The following is a 23041-nucleotide window of genomic DNA, read 5'->3' on the forward strand; positions in this document are numbered from 1 at the left end:
CAAATATGCGATAGCTGCAGAGACAGCATTTTTTCACCCAAAAATATACACATTTTTTAACCAATGTATATTACAAATATACATATATTGTTATTATCTACATTATATAAAAAGTTTTCGTTGACGACAGGTCCACTTCATACCACGCTACTAAGGGTGCATTCACACCACGTTTTGTACATACAGGTGCCGGATCCGGCGGGGGGAGGGGCAAGCCGGGCGCTCTCGTACCCCGGCCGGATCAGCCCGTGACTACATTTACTTTAATGATCCGACCGGAGTCAAACAGTGACTGCGGTCAGCTCAGTTTGGACCCGTATGGGGTTTTGGACCGGACCTAAAACCGTAGTATACTACGGTTTTAGGTCCGGTCAGGAAACCACATATGGGTCAAAATTGAGCTGACCACAGTCACAGTTTGATTCCGGTCGGATCATTAAAGTAAATGGAGTCACAGGCTGATTATGCCGGGGTACGGGAGTACCCGGTTTGCCCCTCCCCCCGCCGGATCCGGCCCCCATATGTACAAAACGTGGTGTGAATGCACCCTAAGCCTGAACAGAAACTTATATACGCTCAACAAATGACTCAAATGTAGTCACTAGTCGACTATATCCAGCCCATTGAAATGAATGAGGCCCGTGCCTGTCCGAATACAGTTTTTTAAGCTCCTCATTTAGAAAGTTTTCCAATGTATCCAATTCAATGTCTCGGATGCACAAACTGTGGCATGAACCTATTCTAACGCATGAATCCAGCCTAAAATAGCAGACAGTAAGTACTGTACTGAGTAACAACCATCGGGTATGCACCCAGAGTGAATGGTACCATCACAAAAAGAAATGTGTCTTCAGGGAAACAGGTTATGTTTATCTTTCTTACAATAATGACACTTTGCAATCAGGTAAAGTTATTATTTTATGTAAGAACAGATTAACAGGAAGCTGATAAATTAAATGATAGTGACTCTTAAAAGGGGACCTGTCATGTTGACAATGTGGTCCAGTCCGCAGGTATGATTTTATGAAGCAGGAGGAGATGAGCAAACTGATATACAATTTAGAGGGAAAAGGATTACTTCATTCATTCATGATGAAAATCTCTGCTTATTCTGTCTCAGTAGTCATGTGGACTTTTACACAGATAGCTGTCAATCACTAGTGTTGAGCGGCATAGGCCATATTCGAATTTGCGATATTTTGTGAATATATGGACGAATATTTGTCATATATTCTCTAAATTCGCATATTCGTAATATTCACGTTTGAAAATTAGCATATACCAAAATTAGCATAAGCGTAAAATTCGCACGCCAGTCTCACACAGTAGTATTACAGCCTTCTTTACACCACACAAGCTGGAAGCAGAGAGGGATGATCACTGTGATGTGTACTGTGAGAAAAAAATAAACGAATATTCGTAATTACGAATATATAGTGATATAGTGATATTCGCGAATAAAATTTGCTTTGCAAATATTCGCGAGCAACACTATCAATCACTGAGTAGGACCACCCACATGACTACTTAGCCTAGAAAGAGCCAAGATTTATATAGGTAAATGACAATTATTCTGGAACCTGTCTCACAAACTACTGGATGTAATGCCTGAATAAATGCCTCCCCAGCATGAAGTCCGGGATACTGGTGATCATTGTCCTAGAAGGCTCACCCTTTTTCTACCTTAGTGGACCTTATTTACAGTATATTACAGCATGTATTGTGGTCTTTATTTGTCTCACTTTCATTTCCCACACCGTGAGGCAGCGCTGAGTATCAGTGACATATTGTGCAGTTTCCCAGCTATTCTTTCTTATTTTGGAATACAATTAGGATTCCTGTTGCTATACACAACACTGGTTTAATGTGTAAGCTATTCCTTAAAGGGGTACTCTGCCCCTAGACATCTTATCCCCTATCCAAAGCCGTTGAGGACTCCTGTGATCTCGGCTGCAGCACCCCAGACATCCGGTGCACAGAGCGAAGTTTGCTCTGTGCCGGATGACTGGCGATGCGGGGTGGAGGCTCATGATGTCACGGCCATGCCCCCTCAATGCAAGTCTATGGTAGGGGGTGTGATGTCCGTCAAGCCCCCTCCCATAGACTTGCATTGAGGGGGCATGGCCGTGACGTCATGAGCCTCCAGCACGGCCCCTGACACTCAAAACGAACACCAGGTGCAGCAGGGAGATCGCGGGGGTCCCCAGATGTCTAGGGGTAGAGTAACCTTTTAATGTACAGGCTCTTAATTCCCTGATGAAATATAGCATGGTTGACTGTGAGAAACAAAATCACAGCATCAAGAAGGAGGCAATAGACGCCTTTTTCAATTAGCCAATTGCCCATCTTTTTCCATTAAAAAAGATTCTAGGTTTAATTAGGGGCAGCTTTCCAGGAAATATAAAGAAGCCCTTTTTCTGCATCACACTTGTCAAGAAAGGATTCATCGTCTCATCTTTATTAGTACCAGTGTCCTTCACTTTAATACCTAAACTTAATAAAACTGTTTACTACTCTGAAATGGTTGATAGACAATAAAAGGGTCTAGTTTATAAACAGTGACATACACTGATCAGTCATAACGCTAAAACAACCTGCCTAATATTAAGAAAGCCCTGGAACGGAAAGTATTGGAGTGGAGGGGCACATGACAGGGGAGACTAGTGGCCAGGAAGGGGTTAAGGTTATCGAGAGGTCAGTGAGCAGGGCTGGAAAGGGGTGGAGTGAGGAGCAGAAGTGCATGGCTGAAGATGGTTCACCTGAAGATGGCTTCCCTGACGGCGATGCTGGAGAAGATCCGGGAGGAGGCGCTCAAGCAGGGACCAAGATGGCTGAAGGAGCAGTTCGCCGCCTTGTTTCCGGAGCCGGCAAGCAGGTCGGAGGTGCTGGCTCCCAGGGCTAGTGGTCGGCACTCCCAGGCTCCTGATTGCCTGTCCCCTGATGGTTCCCCTCACTCCAGGCACCAGCATTTAACCCCTCCCCCGCGGCCTGCACCTGCTTCCTCAGGTCGGTGCTCCGGGGGTGTGGGCAGGGATCGGTCATCTGGTAGGTGCTCTGGTGCGGAGGGTTCTGACTGCAGTGGAGAGCCAGGTATCGCTGCGGCCCACCCTGCTGAAGAGGAGTCGAGCAGGGGGCGGTCTCGGAGGACATCATCACAAAGTGCTACGCCTACGCTCGCTCTTGCATCCCGGGGGCGGAGTTCAGAGGGCCTGCTTCCTGTGCTGGCCTCTGTTGAAGTGCCTCCAGTGTGGGACGGGGCCAGCGTTTACGGGGCTGTGTGGCCCCTGCTGACCCGATTGCCAGGATTGGGACAGCCTGCCCAGTTCCCAGTGAAGACAGTGACTCGGATGCCATGGCCTTGGATGACGGGGGTGAAGGGCGCAAATTGGTGTCGGCTTTGGCGCGGCCGGATTTGGTTGAGGAGAAATTGTTGAAAGAGGTGGCTTTGGGCAGGATGGCAGGGCCATTTGAGTCCCCTCCTTTGCCGGATTTGTGCATTTCTCCCCTGAGACTGGTCTCCAAGAAGGAGCCCAACAAGTTTCACCTCATTCACCATCTTTCTCATCCTGCGGGGGAGTCGGTGAATGATGGTATCCACCCGACGGTGGATTTTTTTTTATCGGTCTGGCGGGGTTTCGAGTTTGTGCAGTTTTTAGACTTGTGCACTAGAAAAACTTTCGTTTAATTTCGTTTCGTTTTTTCGTTTTGGAAAAAATTTTCGGTTCGGCAATATTTTCGGTTTAGATTTTTCGGATACATTCGGTATTCGGGTATTCGTGTTGTTTTTTTTTCGGATACATTCGGTTACATTCGGTAAATCTTTTTAGTCTTTTTTTGGACTTTAGCGATCCTAATAAATAATGGAGATACCTTTTTTATTAAAATTTCGCAGGGTATCATAAAAAAATCATAATAAAAAAGATACAGTGGTGATGGAAAAAATTGTATCTAACGAAATGTATCATTTTTATTATGAAATGTTTATTCATTTTTAAACAGGGATCAATTTATGTGAGCGGGTAAAGCACAAAAAATGGAGCCAACAATAATAAAAATGTAGTGTGTGCGTGTTTTTCACTTTTTTAAAAAACATTTTTTAGGTAGTACTACTACTCCCAGCATGGAACACACTCTTCCATGATGGGAGTAGTAGTTACCTGTACTAATTGACAGATCGCAGGGGTCCCTTGCGATCCTCTTGTATAATGTATAGATGCGGCGGCTGTTCTTCTATGGTCCCCTGCACTCACGTATATATACACATATTCATATTTCCCGCAGAGCTGTGATTGGCCAGATGGTTCCAGCCAATCACAGCTCTCTTTGAGAAATAGGAATATGTGTATATATACGGCCGTGCAGGGGACCATAGGAGAGCGGCCGCCGCATTCATACATTATACTGGAGGATCGCAGCGGCTGTCAGGAGTGATACCTGCAGTGATCTTTCCTTTACTACAAGTACTACCACTCCCAACATGGAGTACACTCTGCTCCATGCTGGGAGCTGTAGTACCTGCATTAATAGACAGATCGCAGCGGGTGTCAGAAGTTACACTCGCTGCCATATGTCTATTAATGTAGGTACTACAGCTCCCAGCATGGAGCAGAGTGTACTCCATGTTGGGAGTATTAGTACCTGCAGTAAGGGACAGATCCCAGGGATGTCACTCCTCCTGACACCGCTGCGATCCTCCTGATGTGAAAGTCGGGATCAGCTGTTCTCAGGGCTACAGAGCGAGAGAACAGCTGACGCTGAGCCGTAGGTATACATCGTATATCTACTGCCCAGCAAGAACTTACAGTGAGCCTGCAATGTGTATATACAGTATACACATTGCTGGCTCACTTAACCCCTTGCTGAGCTGTGCGCTATGCGCAAGCCCAGCAAGGGAAGAGTTAACTTACACTGCTGGACAGTGTAGGTTAACCCTTTGGGCGGTATACACAATATACAGCTATCTATAGATAGCTGTATACAGTGTATACAGAAGATGAAGTCCAGCTTACTTCCCTCGAGTCCCGGGCCGGGTTCGTGTAGCTCCGCCCCCTAGTGATGACGTCATTAGGGGCGGAGCTACAGAAGGGAACAAGGCTAGTTAATCTGAAGCTCTGTTCACATTGTACGTTTTGTATAATGTGAACAGACCCTTCTGGCAGTGTCTACCCAGACAGGGAGACTCCAGCTGTTGCTAAACTACAACTCCCAGCATGCCCAGACAGCCAAAGGCTGTCTGGGCATGCTGGGAGTTGTAGTTTTGCACCAATTGGTTGCTCCCTGTTTGGGTAGACATTGCATCATGGGTGCTCTCCCCAGCGGACAGCGCCAAAAATGTCATAACCAATTTTTTGTGTTTTTTTTCTTCTCTTTTCAGATCCGTGTATGCAGAGGATTACTGCGGATTCGATGGATTACGGCGGATTATTTATTTTTTCCTTTAATAAAATGGTTAACGAGGGCTGTGGGGGAGTGTTTTTTTAAATAAAATAATTTTTCCAATGTGTTGTGTTTTTTTTTATTTTTATTGAATTTTCAGGGTTAGTAGCGGAAGCTGTCTTATTGACGGAATCCATTACTAGGCCAGGGCTTAGTGCTAGCCCCCAAAACAGCTAGCGCTAACCCCCAATTATTACCCCGGTACCCACCGCCACAGGGGTGCCGGGAAGAGCCAGTACCAACAGGCCCGGAGCGTCAAAAATGGCGCTCCTGGACCTAGGCGGTAACAGGCTGGAGTTATTTAGGCTGGGGAGGGCCAGTAACAATGGTCCTCGCCCACCCTGGTAACGTCAGGCTGTTGCTGTTTGGTTGGTATTGTGCTGAGAATGAAAATACGGGGAACCCTATGCGGTTTTTTTTTATTTAAATAAAAAAATTTAAAAAAAAAACGCATAGGGTTCCCCGTATTTTCATTCTCAGCACAATACCAACCAAACAGCAACAGCCTGACGTTACCAGGGTGGGCGAGGACCATTGTTACTGGCCCTCCCCAGCCTAAATAACGCCAGCCTATTACCGCCTAGGCCCAGGAGCGCCATTTTGACGCTCCGGGCCTGTTGGTACTGGCTCTTCCCGGCACCCCTGTGGCGGTGGGTACCGGGGTAATAATTGGGGGTTAGCGCTAGCTGTTTTGGGGGCTAGCACTAAGCCCTGGCCTAGTAATGGATTCCGTCAATAAGACAGCTTCCACTACTAACCCTGAAAATTCAATTAAAAAAAAAAAACACAACACATTGGAAAAATTATTTTATTTAAAAAAACACTCCCCCACAGCCCTCGTTAACCATTTTATTAAAGGAAAAAATAAATAATCCGCCGTAATCCATCGAATCCGCAGTAATCCTCTGCATACACGGATCTGAAACGAGAAGAAAAAAACACAAAAAATTGGTTATGACATTTTTGGCGCAGTCCGCTGGGGAGAGCACCCATGATGCAATGTCTACCCAAACAGGGAGCCACCAATTGGTGCAAAACTACAACTCCCAGCATGCCCAGACAGCCTTTGGCTGTCTGGGCATGCTGGGAGTTGTAGTTTAGCAACAGCTGGAGTCTCCCTGTCTGGGTAGACACTGCCAGAAGGGTCTGTTCACATAATACAAAACGTACAATGTGAACAGAGCTTCAGATTAACTAGCCTTGTTCCCTTCTGTAGCTCCGCCCCCTAATGACGTCATCACTAGGGGCGGAGCTACACGAACCCTGCCCGGGACTCAGGGAAGTAAGCTGGACTTCATCTTCTGTATACACTGTATACAGCTATCTATAGATAGCTATATATTGTGTATACCGCCCAAAGGGTTAACTTACACTGTCCAGCAGTGTAAGTTAACTCTTCCCTTGCTGGGCTTGCGCATAGCGCACAGCTCAGCAAGGGGTTAAGTGAGCCAGCAATGTGTATACTGTATACACATTGCAAGCTCACTGTAAGTTCTTGCTGGGCAGTAGATATACGATGTATACCTACGGCTTAGCGTCAGCTGTTCTCCCGGCTGTGTCAGGAGGAGTGACATCCCTGGGATCTGTCCCTTACTGCAGGTACTAATACTCCCAACATGGAGTACACTCTGCTCCATGCTGGGAGCTGTAATACCTGCATTAATAGACATATGGCAGCGAGTGTAACTTCTGACACCCCGCTGTGATCTGTCTATTAATACAGGTACTACAGTTCCCAGCATGGAGCAGAGTGTACTCCATGTTGGGAGTAATAGTACTTGTAGTAAAGGGAAGATCACTGCGGGTATCACTCCTGACACCCGCTGCGATCCTCCAGTATAATGTATGAATGCGGTGGCCGCTCTTCTATGCTCCCCTGCACGGGCCGTATATATACACATATTCCTATTTCTCACAGAGAGCTGTGATTGGCTGGAACCATCTGGCCAATCACAGCTCTGCGGGAAATATGAATATGTGTATATATACGTGAGTGCAGGGGACCATAGAAGAACAGCCGCCGCATCTGTACATTATACAAGAGGATCGCAAGGGACCCCTGCGATCTGTCAATTAGTACAGGTAACTACTACTCCCATCATGGAAGAGTGGGTTCCATGCTGGGAGTAGTAGTACTACCTAAAAAATGTTTTAAAAAAAAAAAGTGAAAAACACGCACACACTACATTTTTACTATTGTCGGCTACATTTTTAGTGCTTTACCCGCTCACATAAATTGATCCCTGTTTAAAAATGAATAAACATTTCATAATAAAAATGATACATTTCATTAGATACAATTTTTTCCATCACCACTGTATCTTTTTTATTATGATTTTTTTATGATACCCTACGAAATTTTTGTAAAAAAGGTATCTCCATAACTTTTTAGGATCGCTAAAGTCCAAAAAAAGACTAAAAAGATTTACCGAATGTACCCGAATACCGAATGTATCCGAAAAATCAAACTATCTGTATCCTTTTTATTAACTTTGTTATCAGAATTAATTCTTCACGTCGTTTACGGATAACGAATGCATTCGTTATTTACAGGTCGGGAAATAACGAATGTATTCGTTACTTTGCTATTCGTATTATCGTGGCTATTCGGGAATGTTCAAAATATGTTTTCGTGCATTCGGATGGGTCCGAATGCACGAAAACGGTAAAATTCGTTCATTTAGACATTCGTGCCGAACCGAATTGCACATGTCTAGCAGTTTTGTTGCAGGTTATGGAGCAGGTGGCACCTTGGTTTGGAGTCCCACTGGTCCCAAAAAAAAAACGGAGGGGCCAGCCACTTTGGTTAAGTTTTTAGGTATCATTATTGATATGGTGGCCATGGAGTGCTGTCTGTCGGCTGAGAAGTTAGGGGAGTTGAGAGACGGTGGGTTGCCGGCCTATAGGTCAGGGAAGTTGCGGCTACGTGAGTTCCAGTCTTTGCTGGGCTGTCTTAATTTTGCCTGCGGTATCATCCCATTGGGGAGAGGTTTTTTTGCCGGCACCTGGCGGCTGCTACGGCAGGGGCACGGGACACGGCACCCTCATCATTTTGTGTGCCTGTCGGCTGATGTGCGTGATGATCTGGGGGTGTGGAGGGTTTTTCAGGATAAGAATAATGGGAGGTCTCTGGTTTTGGACCAGCCGGTCTCGAGCAGTGATTTAGCCTTGTATACTGATGCTGCTGGGGGGTGTGGCTTCAGAGCATTCTTTCAGGAGCAGTGGTGTGCGGTTCAGTGGCCGGAGGCTTGGCGGGAGTCTGGGTTGGTCATGAATTTGGCTCTGCTGGAATTGTTTTCCCTTGTGGTGGCGGTGGAGGTATGGGGGTCGCAGCTGGGTAATCGTAGGTGTTCTGTAGTTTTCAGAATTTTTTATCTTCCCAATTGGATATTCTATATCCTCATTTAATGGTAAGAGCCCAGACTTTTGCCAATTAATTTTAAGACCCGATAGTACCCCGAACTCCTCAACTATTTTAACCACTTCAGGACAATTTACATTTTTATTTAGAGAAGGGATTTTTCACTTTTTTTACTTTTATTTTTACACTTTAATAGTCCCCATAGGGGACTATTTATAGCAATCATTCGATTGCTAATACTGTTCAGTGCTATGCATAGGGCATAGCAGTGATCAGTGTTATTGGTCATCTTCTGCTCTGGCAGCGGAGGCAGGTGAGGAGACCTCCGTCTGCCCGCGATCCGATCATCCATTTTATTGATCACAGCATCTAAGGGGTTAATGTCGGACATTAGGGATGTCGGCCAAAACCCGCAGGTTCCTGGCTGCTGTCAGCAGTCGGGACCTGCCACACATGACCCGAACATCGCTCCGATGCTCATGGTTATTTATAGGACATAAATGTACGTCCTGGTGTGTAAAGTACCACCTCACCAGGATGTACATTTACGTCCTGTGGTGTTAAGGGGTTAAGGCCCGGGTTTGGGGGATGTCACAAAGTCATTCCTGGGGCATCAGACGGATAGGGTTTTTTGAAAAGGGGCGGTGACGCGGGATAGGCGCCAGACAGTTTCTTATCCTCTGTTGTTGAGATTGGGGGATGATTGTTTTTTTTACATTTGAGACCTTAATGTTTCAGCCGGCATACTCGTTGGCATTTTTTGGTGCTTTTAGGGTTTCGGAATTAGTGGCTCCTAGTCGGTGGGTTGCGGGTGGTCTTCTAGTGTCGGATGTCCGTGTCCATGAGGGTTTGCTGGAATGTTTGGTGCGGCGGTCCAAGACAGACCAGGCGAGTCAGGGGGTGACGGTTTGCCTATGTGTTTGTTGGCTTGTCTTCATAGGTTTAGGGAGGTGCGCCCTGTGGAGGGTGAGCTGTTATTGGTTCTTGCTGATTGGGGATTTCTTCCATGCAGTTCACGGGGGTTTTTAGGAAGTGTCTTTTGGCAGTGGGATGTGGGGAGGAGGACTTTAATTCCCATTCCTTCCGCATTGGGGGCAGCTACTGAGGCCTGTTGTGGCGGTAGCAGGATCGGGACTTGGAGGCATGTATAGTTATTGTGGCAGCTGGAAAGGTGGTTTGAGTTAAGGCTGGGGACGGTACCCAGCCTGGTGGATAAATCCCTGCGGTCATGGGGGCCCCCAGGGAGGGTTGTGGGTCTCTGATAATTGGTGTCCCTGGGCTTGGTGATGCACGGCTGGGGTAAATAGGAGGCCCCCCTTGGAATCAGTGGTGCCTTCAAGTCCTTATCCTGGGCAGGTATAAGTTAAAGTGTTTTGTATTTGGTTTGGTTGTATGATGTTCATACGGGAGGGGGTTAATTTTGTTGCAAACAAGGTTTATATTTTTACGTAAATAAAAGTGGGTCTGCTGTGGCCCTTGTACCCAACTAATGTGTCTGTCGTTTCTAAGGTATAGTGCATCTTAAGGGCCAGCAATTAGGATATCCCCTAGTCATGTAGATCCCCATGTGCTGCCAAAACAGCTCTGACCCATCAAGGCATGGACTTCACAAAATACCCTCTAAAGGTGTCCTGTGGTATCTGGCAATGTAATTTGTGGTAGATCTGTTAAAGGGGTACTCCACTGTAAATAAACATATCCCCTATCCACAGAATTGGTGATGAGTGACAGAGTTCCCCTTTAATACAATGTACTCTGCTCAAAAAAAAATAAACGGAACATTAAGAACGCATCCTAGATTTGAATGAATGAACTAATCGTATGAAATACTTTCATCTCTACATAGTTGAATGTGCTGACAACAAAATCACACAAAAAACGTGGTGTTAGTGGATGGAGCGAGACATGATGTCCCAGATGTGCTCAATCGGATTCAGGTCTGGGGAATGAGCGGCCAGTCCATAGCATCAATGCCTTCCTCTTGCAGGAACTGCTGACACACTCCAGCCACATGAGGTCTAGCATTGTCTTGCATTAGGAGGAACCCAGGGCCAACCGCACCAGCATATTGTCTCATCTCATCTCGGCACCTAATGCTTTATGCCTATAATTTCCACCTGTTGTCTGTTCCATTTGCACAACAGCATGTGAAATTGATTGTCAATCAGTGTTACTTCCTGAGTGGACAGTGTGATTTCACAGAAGTGTGATTGACTTGGAGTTACATTGTGGTGTTTAAAGTGTTCCCTTTATTTTTAGGTAGAAACCAACGGACTCTACGGCCATAACTGGGTCCATTTGAGTCTGTGACAGTGTGGGTTGTTTTATGGGAAAAACATAGCTACATCCAGAGCCTTTCTTCTCATCAAAAATGAGAGAGGGTAATAATCTGTATGAAATCTGAGATATATGGAGGTACACCAAGGCTATTTCTGTGCGGAATTTTGCATCAGAATTCCGCCCAGAGATTACGCAGCAGCAGAATCTCATTGATTTCAATGGGATTCTGCTGCACTTTGCACATAGCAAAACATCTGACACGGAAATTCAAATTCCGGTGTCTACAGAAAGAATGGACAGTGCATTACCGAGCAGTCCTAGCGCCGGCATTTCATGCTGACGGCCGCAGTCTGCAAAATGTCCACACAGAGATTTTCCGTGCGGACATTCAACATTCTGAACGTAGCCTATGTGTTCATACACTTGCCGTATTTGAACTGCGTGCAATTCAGAAATGGCAATTTTACTGAATAATGTAGAAGACTATAGAGAGAGAAAAAAATCCTGATGGTGAGGAAATGTACTGATCCCAGCTGATCAAATGTAAGAAAAAACAAAAGCCCCAAAATAATACTTGGCTCAGAGAATGCCCAAGTTACTGTGATGATGCTTATGTAAGATACATCACCATATATATATATATATATATATATATATATATATATATATATACACACACACACACACATACACTGACGCTATTGGAAATAGGAGATCAGACTCTTTCCTGATACAGTGTGAGTGATATATAACAGTATTATCTTCGCTCTCATTGATGCTCGCCTCATGTAATATATTTATCACTTGCTATATTAGAAAAATCAATTGCACTCCAACTTTTACTGGTTTTGGCCGCCAGATTACCAATCTGTTTTATATCAGTCTACTATTAAAGCGACAGTATCACTTAACCATCTATCAGTAATACATATAGATAGAAGGGATGTAGCACAAACAATGTCATGTGCTACTGCAGTAAACTATATAGAGCTATGCTTTAAAGCGGTATTCCAGGATTTTTTATTTTTTTTATTTGACTATGCTACCGGGGCTGTAAAGTTAATGTAGTTCATAATATTGAGGGACATTTATCAATGGTTGCTTATGTATTCTTTTTTTTTAGTAATTTTTTCCTTCCTTTTTTTTGCTTATGTGTGACCTATTTATCAACTGGTTTCAGCCTGTTGATAATTTTCTTTCACGTAAGCAATTTTTCCTTTTTTACTTTGGTAGTAGCCTTTTCTGCTCCATGTTTGAGCTGGAGTAAATTTAGTCAATTTTTAACCTTGTTGCGACTGTCGCAGTTGATAAATACCCGACTAAAGCAAATCCATTAGGAAAAATTTACTACGTAAGCAAGTTTGAATTTTCTTGCTTTTCTTGTTCTTCAAGCAAATTGTCGCATGAAAACACACGTAGTCGCAGTTGCGACAATTTTGCGACAATTATAGTAAAGAAAACCTGACTAAACCCGTTGATAAATGTCCATCATAGTGTCTGTACCTGTGGGTGACTGTTTTCTCACAATTCTTCTGTGATTTTCACCCCAATATTTATTTTTTTACCAGCATACAAAATGACTGTTGTCTCAGATTTTTCCCAGGTTGCAGTGCGGCCAAGATCTGACATCACTAGTCAGCTGATGATAGGGAGCCTGTCTGCTTCAATGGGTGGAGCGATCACTTAGTGGAAGAGAGATCAATCTGCAACTAATGCAACAGCTGTAGGCACCCTGATTGAAAAACACAGGTCTTTTGAATGGATGCAGCTCATTTATGTTTCAATGGGTGGGGTGGCTGATGTGTGGGAATGAGGAAAATGGAACTGTGGGATTTGTGGTCAAAAAAAGAAAAGTCAAAGAGGAAATACCAGTTGATAAAAAGCTAGCCACAGTATTATGGTAATCTCACAACATAGCCATTTAGCCCCAAGACAAACACAGATGCTTCCTAAGCATGTCTATTACACTCTGCCAGGTACGTACTAAAATCACCTTATGGTGGATAACCCCTTTAAGAAGCTGCAGTTTTAGATGGTACTTACATTGTCTCATTATCACGTGAGGTAACCTCGCATTTCTTAGAGGGAATGTGTCATTGGAAAGTGACCTTCCGGACATATCACTTGGAGCTCTGGAGCTAAGTCTGGTCCATACATGGCAATTACCAGCTGCTATCTGATACCAACAATTTCCAGTTAATGACCAGCGTCAGAGATCACATCGATGCTGGAGGTTTATAGGGGTACTCCGGTGGAAAACTTTTTTTTTTTTTTCCCTCAGCTGGTGACAGAAAGTTAAACAGATTTGTAAATGACTTCTATAAAAAAAAAATCTTAATCCTTCCAGTACTTATTAGCGGCTGTATACTACAGAAGAAATGTTTTTCTTTTTGGATTTCTTTTCTGTCTGACCACAGTGCTCTCTGCTGACACCTCTGTCCATGTCAGGAACTGTCCAGAGCAGGAGAAAACCCCCATAGCAAACATATGCTGATCTGCACAGTTCCTCAAATGGACAGAGGTTTCAGCAGAGAGCACTGTGGTCAGACAGAAAAGAAATTCCAAAAGAAAATAATTTTCTCTATAGTATACAGCCACTGATAAGTACTGGAAGGATTAAGAATGTTTAATAGAAGTAATTTACAAATCTGTTTAACTTTCTGGTACCGGTAGATTAACCCCTTCATGACGAAGGACGTATATTTACGTCCTCCGTCGACTACCGCGATATGCCGCAGGGTCACGTAGGGTCGGTCCCAGCGGCTATCAACGACCGGGACCCATGGCTAATACAGGACATCACCGATCGCGGTGATGCCCTGTATTAACCCTTCAGACGCGGCGTCCGATCGACTGTGTCCGATCGACGAATGACTGCTCCGGGCCTGAGATCCAGGCAGGAGCAGTCAAGCGCCGATAACACTGATCACAGGCGTGTTAATACACGCCAGTGATCAGCATGAGAGATCAGTGTGTGCAGTGTTATAGGTCCCTATGGGAGCTATAACTTTGCCCCAAAAAAAAGTAAATAAAAAGTGTTAATAAAGATCATTTAACCCCTTCCCTAATAAAAGTTTGAATCACCCCCCTTTTCCCATAAAAAAAAAACCAGTGTAAATAAAAATAAACATATGTGGTATCACCGCATGCATAAATGTCCGAACTATAAAAAATATATTGTTAAGGAAACCGCACGGTCAATGGCGTACACGTAAAAAAAAAATTCTAAAGTCCAAAAAAAAGCGTATTTTTCGTCACTTTTGATACCATTAAAAAATGAATAAAAAGTGTTCAAAAAGTCTGATCAAAACAAAAATGGTACAAATAAAAACTTCAGATCATGGCACACAAAAAATAGCTCTGATATCACCCTGTACCAGGAAAAATAAAAAAGTTATAAGGGTCAGAAGATGACATTTTTAAACGTATAAATTTTCCTGCATGTAGTTATGATTTTTTCCAGAAGTACGACAAAATGAAACCTATATAAGTAGGGTATCATTTTAACCGTATGGACCTACAGAATAATCATAAGGTGTCATTTTTACCGAAATATGCACTGCGTAGAAACAGAAGCCCCAAAAGTTACAAAATGGCATTTTTTCTTCGATTTTGTCGCACAATTTTTTTTTTCTATTTCACCTTGGATTTTTGGATAAAATGACTAATGTCACTGCAAAGTAGAATTGGTGACGCAAAAAATAAGCCATAATATGGATTTTTAGGTGGAAAATTGAAAGAGTTATGATTTTTAAAAGGTAAGGAGGAAAAAACGAAATTGCAAAAAACTGAAAAACCCTGCGTCCTTAAGGGGTTAAAAAAAGAAGTTTTCCACTGAAGTACCCCTTTAACTTGTAAAATTCTGGGGTCAATAGTGACTGAAGCATCCAGAGATATTTAACAGGTGCAGCGCCTGTCGGGGTTTCCTAACAGTACCACTACAAAGCAATCAGAAAAAAAAAAAAATATTAATATCATCCTGCATGGAGAACAGTGTGAATGTAATAAAAAATACCAAAACACCAGAATTGCTGATTTTTGGCCACAATCATGACAGAAAAAAAATTAACAGAAAGTGATCAAAAGTTCTGTCAAAACAAAAATGGTACTGACAAAAACTACAGATCATGGCTGAAAACATGAGCCTTTATACAGCCCCTTAAAAAAAAAATTAAAAAAAAATAAGAATAGAACAGTTTTTCAATTTGCTGAAAAAGTTTCACATATCACAGATCACATATCAGTTTTACAATTAATAGCACTGCATAAAAAGAAAGACCCCAGATTGGATACTTAAAGGGGTACTCCACTGGAAAACATTTAAATCAACTGGTGCTAAAAAGTTAAACAGATTTGTAAATTACTTCCATTTAAAAATTCTAATCCTTCCAGTACTTATCAGCTGCTGTATATTACAGAGGAAGTTCTTTTTCTTTTTGGATTTCCTTTCTGTCTGACCACAGTGCTCTCTGCTGACACCTCTGTCCAATTTAGGAACAATCCAGAGTAGGAGCAAATCCTCATCCTCATTCTGCTCTGGACAGCTCCTAAAACGGACAGAGCTGTCAGCAGAGAGCACTGTGGTCAGATAGAAAGGAAATTCAAAAAGAAAAAAACTTTCTGTGTAGCATATAGCAGCTGATAAGTGCTGGAAGGATTAAGATTTTTTTTTAAATAGAAGTAATTTACAAATCTGTTTAACTACCTGGCATCAGTTGATTTAAAGGGGAAAAAAAAAAGTTTTCCAGCAGAGTTTAGCAGAGTTCCTCTTTAACCCCTTAAGGACCCAGCCCAAATATACCTTAAGGACCCGGCCATTTTTTGAACATCTGACCACTGTCACTTTAAGCATTAATAACTCTGGAATGCTTTTACCTTTCATTCTGATTCCGAGATAGTTTTTTCGTGACATATTCTACTTTATGTTAGTGATAAAATTTTGTCGATACTTGCATCATTTCTTGGTGAAAAATTCCAAAATTTGATGAAAAAATTGTAAATTTTGCATTATTTTTACTTTGAAGCTCACTGCTTGTAAGGAAAATGGATATTCCAAATAAATTATACATTGATTCACATATACAATATGTCTACTTTATGTTTGCATCATAAAATTGACATGTTTTTACTTTTGGAAGACATCAGAGGGCTTCAAAGTTCAGCAGCAATTTTCCAATTTTTCACAAAATTTTCAAAATCAGAATTTTTCAGGGACCAGTTCAGTTTTGAAGTGGATTTGAAGGGCCTTCATATTAGAAATGCCCCACAAATGACCCCATTATAAAAACTGCGCCCCTCAAAGTATTCAAAATGACATTCAGTAAGTGTGTTAACCCTTTAGGTGTTTCACAGGAATAGCAGCAAAGAGAAGGAGAAAATTCAAAATCTTCATTTTTTACACTCGCATGTTCTTGTAGACCCAGTTTTTGAATTTTTACAAGGGGTAATAGATGAAAAATCCCCCCAAAATTTGTAACCCAATTTCTCTCGAGTAAGGAAATACCTCATATGTGTATGTCAAGTGTTCGGCGGGCGCAGTAGAGGGCTCAGAAGGGAAGGAGCGACAATAGGATTTTGGAGAGGGAATTTTGCTGAAATGGTTTTTGGGGGGCATGTCACATTTAGGAAGCCCCTATGGTGCCAGAACAGCAGAAAACCCCAACATGGCATACCATTTTGGAAACTAGACCCCTCAAGGCACGTAACAAGGGGTCCAGTGAGCCTTAACACCCCACAGGTGTTTGACGACTTTTCGTTAAAGTCGGATGTGTAAATGAAGAAAAAAAAATGTTCATTAAAGTTCAGTTTTTCCCCCAAATTTACCATTTTTACAAAGGGTAATGGGAGAAAATGCCCCCCCAAATTTGTAACCCCATCTCTTCTGAGTATGGAAATACCCCATGTTAGGATGTAAAATGCTTTGCGGGCAAACTACAATGCTCAGAAGAGAAGGAGTCACATTTGGCTTTTTGAAAGCAACTTTTGCTGAAATGTTTTTTTGGGGGCATGTCGCATTTAGGAAGCCCCTGTGGTGCCAGAACAGCAAAAAATACCCACATGGCATACTATTTTGGAAACTACACCCCTCAAGGAACGTAACAAGGGGTCCGCTGAGCCTTAACACCCCACAGGTGTTTGACGACTTTTCGTTAAATTTGGATGTGTAAATGAAAAATTATTTTTTTTTTACTAAAATGCAGTTTTTCCCCAAAATTTTACATTTTTACAAGGGGTAATAGGAGAAAATGACCCCCAAAATGTGTAACCCCATTTCTTCTGAGTATGGAAATACCCCATGTTAGGACGTAAAATGCTCTGCTGGCGAACTACAATGCTCAGAAGAGGAGGAGCGCCATTGAGCTTTTGGAAAGAGAATTAGTTTGGAATGGTAGTCAGGGGCCATGTGCGTTTACAAAGCCCCCCGTGGTGCCAGAACAGTGGAACCCCCCACATGTGACCCCATTTTGGAAACTACACCCCTCACAGAATTTAATAATGGGTGCAGTGAGTATTTACACCCCACAGGACTTTGGAACAGTGGGCTGTGCAAATGAAAAAGTTTATTTTTCATTTTTACGGACCACTGTTCCAAAAATCTGTCAGACATCTGTGGGGCGTAAATTCTCAATGTACCCCTTATTACATTACGTGAGGGGTGTAGTTTCCAAAATGGGGTCACATGTGTCGGGGGTCCATTGTTCTGGCACTATGGGGGCTTTGTAAACACATGTGGCCTTCAATGCCGGACAAATTTTCTCTACAAAATCCCAATGGCGCTCCTTCTCTTCTGAGCATTTTAGTTCGCCCGCAGAGCTTTTTAAATTCACATATGGGGTATGTTCTTACTCAGAAGAGATGGGTTTACAAATTTGGGGGGGCTTTTTTCCTATTTCCCGATGTGAAAATGAAAAATTTAGGGTAACACCAGCATTTTAGTGAAAAAATATAATTTTTTTCATTTTTCCATCCAACTTTAATGAAAATTCGTCAAACACCTGTGGGGTGTTCAGGCTCACTATACCCCTTGTCACGTTCGGTGAGGGGTGTAGTTTCCAAAATGGGGTCACATGTGGGTATTATTTTTTTTTTGCGTTTGTCAGAACCGCTGTAAAATCAGCCACCCCTGTGCAAATCACCAATTTAGGCCTCAAATGTACATGGTGCACTCTCACTCCTGAGCCTTGTTGTGTGCCCGCAGAGCATTTTACGCCCACATCTGGGGTATTTCTGTACTCAGGAGAAATTGCGTTACAAATTTTGGGGGTCTTTTTTTCCTTTTACCACTTGTGGAAATAAAAAGTATGGGGCAACACCAGCATGTTAGTGTAAATTTTTTTTATTTTTTTACACTAACAGGCTGGTGTAGCCCCCAACTTTTCCTTTTCACAAGCGGTAAAAGGAAAAAAAGCCCCCCAAAATTTGTAGTGTAATTTCTCCCGAGTACGGAGATACCCCATATGTGGCCCTAAACTGTTTCCTTGAAATACGACAGGGCTCCGAAGTAAGAGAGCACCATGCGCATTTGAGGACTAAATTAGGGATTGCATAGGGGTATTCTACGCCAGTGATTCCCAAACGGGGTGCCTCCAGCTGTTGCTAAACTCCCAGCATGCCTGGACAGTCAGTGGCTGTCCAGAAATGCTGGGAGTTGTTGTTTTGCAACAGCTGGAGGCTCCGTTTTGGAAACCCTGCCGTACAAGACGTTTTAAATTGTTTATTGGGGGGGGGGGGACAGTGTAAGGGGGTGTATATGTAGGGTTTTACTCTTTATTAGGTGGTAGTGTAGTGTAGTGTTTTTAGGGTACATTCACACTGGCGGGTTACGGTGAATTTCCCGCTAGGAGTTTGCACTGCGGCAAAAAATTTGACGCAGCCCAAACTTGAAGCAGGAAATTTACTGTAAACCCGCCTATGTGAATGTACCCTGTACGTTCACATGGGGGGGGGGGGGGGGGGGGGGGGCAAACCTCCAGCTGTTTCAAAACTACAACTCCCAGCATGTACTGACAGACCGTGCATGCTGGGAGTTGTAGTTTTGCAACAGCTGGAGGCACACTGGTTGGAAAACCTTCAGTTAGGTTCTGTTACCTAACTCAATATTTTCCAACCAGTGTGCCTCCAGCTGTTGCAAAACTACAACTCCCAGCATGTACTAATCACCGAAGGGCATGCTGGGAGATGTAGTTATGCAATAGCTGGAGGTACCCAACTACAACTCCCAGCATGCCGAGACAGCTGTTTGCTTTCTGGGCATGCTGGGAATTGCAGTTTTGCAACATCTGGAGAGCTACAGTTTTTAGACCACTGCACAGTGATCTCCAAACTGTGGACCTCCAGATGTTGCAAAACTACAACTCCCAGCATGTCCAGACAACAAACAGCTATGTGGGCATGCTAGGAGTTGTAGTTTTGCAACATCTGGAGGGATATAGTTTAGAGACCACTGTATAGTGGTCTCAAACTGCAGCCCTCCAGCTGTTGCAAAACTACATATTCCAGCATGCCCAAACAGCTGTCTGGGCATGCTGGGAGTTGTAGTTTTGCAACATCTGGAGGGCTACAGTTAGAGACCACGGTCTCAGACTGTAGCCCTCCAGATCTACTTACCGGCTTCCGTAGGATCCCGGCAGCCGTCCTCTTCAGACGCACGTGACGCCGCCCGCCGATCAACGTCGCCGCAGCCTCCGGATGGGTAAGTGGACGTCGGCGCCCGGTCCCCTTCGGTTCCCCGTTCTGCCCCGCCTATTGTGGGAGGGCAGGACGGGGAAAACGAAAGTTAACCCCCCCGCCCCCGGTCTGCTATTGGTCGTCGCCTCTGACGATCAATAGCAGACCAATAGCAGGGATAGGAGGGGTGGCAACCCTGCCACCTCACTCCTATGCCTACAGGGGGATCGTGGGTGTCTTGGACAACCGCGATCCCCCTTCTATTCCGGGTCACCGGGTCACAATAGACGCGTATGACCCGGAATCGGCGCAAATCGCAAGTGTGAATTCACTTGCGATTTGCGCCGATCGCCGACGTGGGGGGGTCTGATGACCCCCCTGGGCATTTGCACGGGGTGCCTGCTGATAGATATCAGCAGTCACCCCGGCCCGGTCCCCGCCCGGCGCGCGGCGGGGACCGAAATTCCCACGGGCGTATGGATACGCCCTGGGTCCTTAAGTACCAGGACGTCAAGGCGTATCCATACGCCCTAGGTCCTTAAGTGGTTAAAGGGATACTCCCGTGGAATTTTTTTTTTTTTTTAAATCAACTAGTGCCAGAAAGTAAAACAGATTTGTAAATTATCTAAAATTGCCTACTGATGAAGGGGTCGGTTCTAGTAACCTGAAACGCGTATAGGTTATCATTCAAGTCTGTACAGAGCGATATTCACCCGTATTGAAGCCAGCATACCTTCACGGAATCTAACCGCTCATCCGCACCTGTTGCATCAAACAAAGAGTTTCACCCACTGAGTGCACAGCAAAGAACTCTATTTCCATCACAAGCATCTAGCCGCAAGCAAGCGTGTTAGGGTCTGACACCCTAACCGGTGAATACCAACATCGCAACACCGCTCACACAGGAGTCTCCTGCCGGAGTCCTCCGTTACAACAGGCTCGCAAAGATAATCCTGTCTCTTCACTGCCGGTAACCTAACAGCTATTGCAGGATCTAACTCCTTCAGCCCGTCGCAGCACGGGACCAGTTACCCCGGTGAAAACCAACTACTTTCGGCCCGTCACAATACGGGACCAGCTGTTGCCACGGTGAGAACTATCTAACCTTATTAGTTATGGACAGTACAGTCTAAAAAATACTATCAAGACTGACTTTATCAACCAACCTTTTTAGTGCCGCATTATCGGTTTATGCCGGACTATAAGCATACGTTAATAATATATTTGCTGGCTAACCATTAATTAGTAATTATTTATCATTTTTTGATCAGTGGGGATTATTAGCCACATTAAACCTCGGATATTAGGTTGTGAGCTGCACACTTATTTTATTAGATTTGTAACTTGCTTCTATTAAAAAATCTTAATCCTTCCAGTACTTATTAGCTGCTGAATCCTACAGGGGAAATTGTTTTCTTTTTGGAACACAGAGCTCTCTGCTGAGATCTCTGTCCATTTTAAGAACTGTCCAGAGTAGGAGAAAATGCCCATAGCAAACATGATGTTCTGGACAGTTCCTAAAATGGACAGAGATGTCAGCAGAGAGCACTGCGGTCATGATGTCAGCAGTGAGCACTGTGTTCCAAAAAGAAAACCATTTCCTCTCTAGCATTCAGCAGCTAATAAGTACTGGAAGGATTAAGATTTTTTTAATAGAAGTAATTTACAAATCGGTTTAACTTTCTGGCACCAGTTGATATAAAAAAATAAAAAAAGTATTCCACTGGAGTACCCCTTTAAAGGAAGACACCAGGATCACACAACTTCCTTCATCAATGAGATGGAAAGACTCCACAGTATTGCCATTTGAGAAACCAGGAACTATAATGGACTTAAATTGTCCTCCAACAAAAGGGAGGAACCAATAGGTGGCGAGTAGGAGGATAAAGGATAGGCATAGAGGTCTATTATATACATTAGAAGCTAATTGAAAGCCTAGAGGCCGCATGCATACCGTAAGTAGGCCAGACCAGTGCTTCAGGCAGCAACCCGTTAGGACACAGAGATTGCCCAGGAAGCCAGGCATGACCTCCTCCAGGCAGCCACCTTGGAAGCCCCAAAAGGCCCCCCAACTGCTCTTCATCCTCCTCTACATGTGTGGGGGAAGCCGCTGGAAGCTCCATAAGGAGGACCAGAGCTAACAGCGAGCCTTTCCAGCATTATCACGATGGTGCCAGGGAATGAACCAGGTCCCTATTGTAGTTAGGAGCAGCAATGCAGAACAAAGGAAAAAAGAGCCCTGATCAACCCTCTGCTGGAGGGATCATCCAAATTCGGGTAGTCTTAGGCAATCAATCAAGAGTACAACCTTTCCTGCCATGTCCTAATAGGGACAGGAAAAACAGGGGTGTTATGGGGCCTTTTTAACCTGTCTTTTCCTGTCCTTATTAGGATGTGGTAAGCTACCTCCTGTGATGTCATCTTGGAGGGGTATTTGAAAAAAGTTACATTTTTTTTTATTTAGTAATCATACAGACCCACAGAAAAAAAGATAACATCAGATCAGTTTTACCACAAGATAAAAAGGCGTAAAAATAAAAATAACACTGAAAAAGCTGGCACTGTGCTGGGGGATGATACACACAGTACTAACATACTACAGCAGTATAGTAATGAAGTGGGTTACACTAAGCACTGCACGTGATTATAATGAAAACTAAAAGAAGCGAGAGATTACACTGCAGTACTGTGAATATATATAGCAGTGGGCTCGCCGGGGTTTAAACAAGGTAAAGCTGCTCTGAGCTTTATCTTTGGTGAAAGATAAGGGGGGAACCTCGAGCTGGCAAAATCACATGGTTAACTACAGGGGACAAGAACAGGTATTGTGGTGGCTTTTGGGCATTTTTATTTGTCTTAACTTCCCCAGAGCACTCCTTTGAAGGAGTACTCCAGTGAAAGCAATTACCGTATTTATCGGCGTATAACACGCACTTTTTAGGCTAAAAATTTTAGCCTAAAGTCTATGTGCATGTTATACGCCGATACCGCCCCAGGAAAGGCAGGGGGAGAGAGGCCGTCGCTGCCCGCTTCTCTCCCCCTGCCTTCCCTGGGGTCTAGAGCCCTGCTGCCGGCCCTTCTCACCCCCTGGCTATTAGCGCCGCTGCCCGTTCTGTCCCCCTGACTATCGGTACTGGCGCCGATAGCCAGGGGGAGAGAAGGGGCAGCGGCACCCATTGCCGGCGCCGCTGCCCCGTTGCCTCCCCCCCATCCCCGGTGGCATAATTACCTGAGTCGGGTCCGCGCTGCTGCAGGCCTCCGGCGTGCGTCCCCTTCGTCGTTGCTATGCACTGCACG

The sequence above is a fragment of the Hyla sarda genome, chromosome 1, assembly GCF_029499605.1.
Source record: "Hyla sarda isolate aHylSar1 chromosome 1, aHylSar1.hap1, whole genome shotgun sequence".
Classification (NCBI taxonomy): Eukaryota; Metazoa; Chordata; class Amphibia; order Anura; family Hylidae; genus Hyla; species Hyla sarda.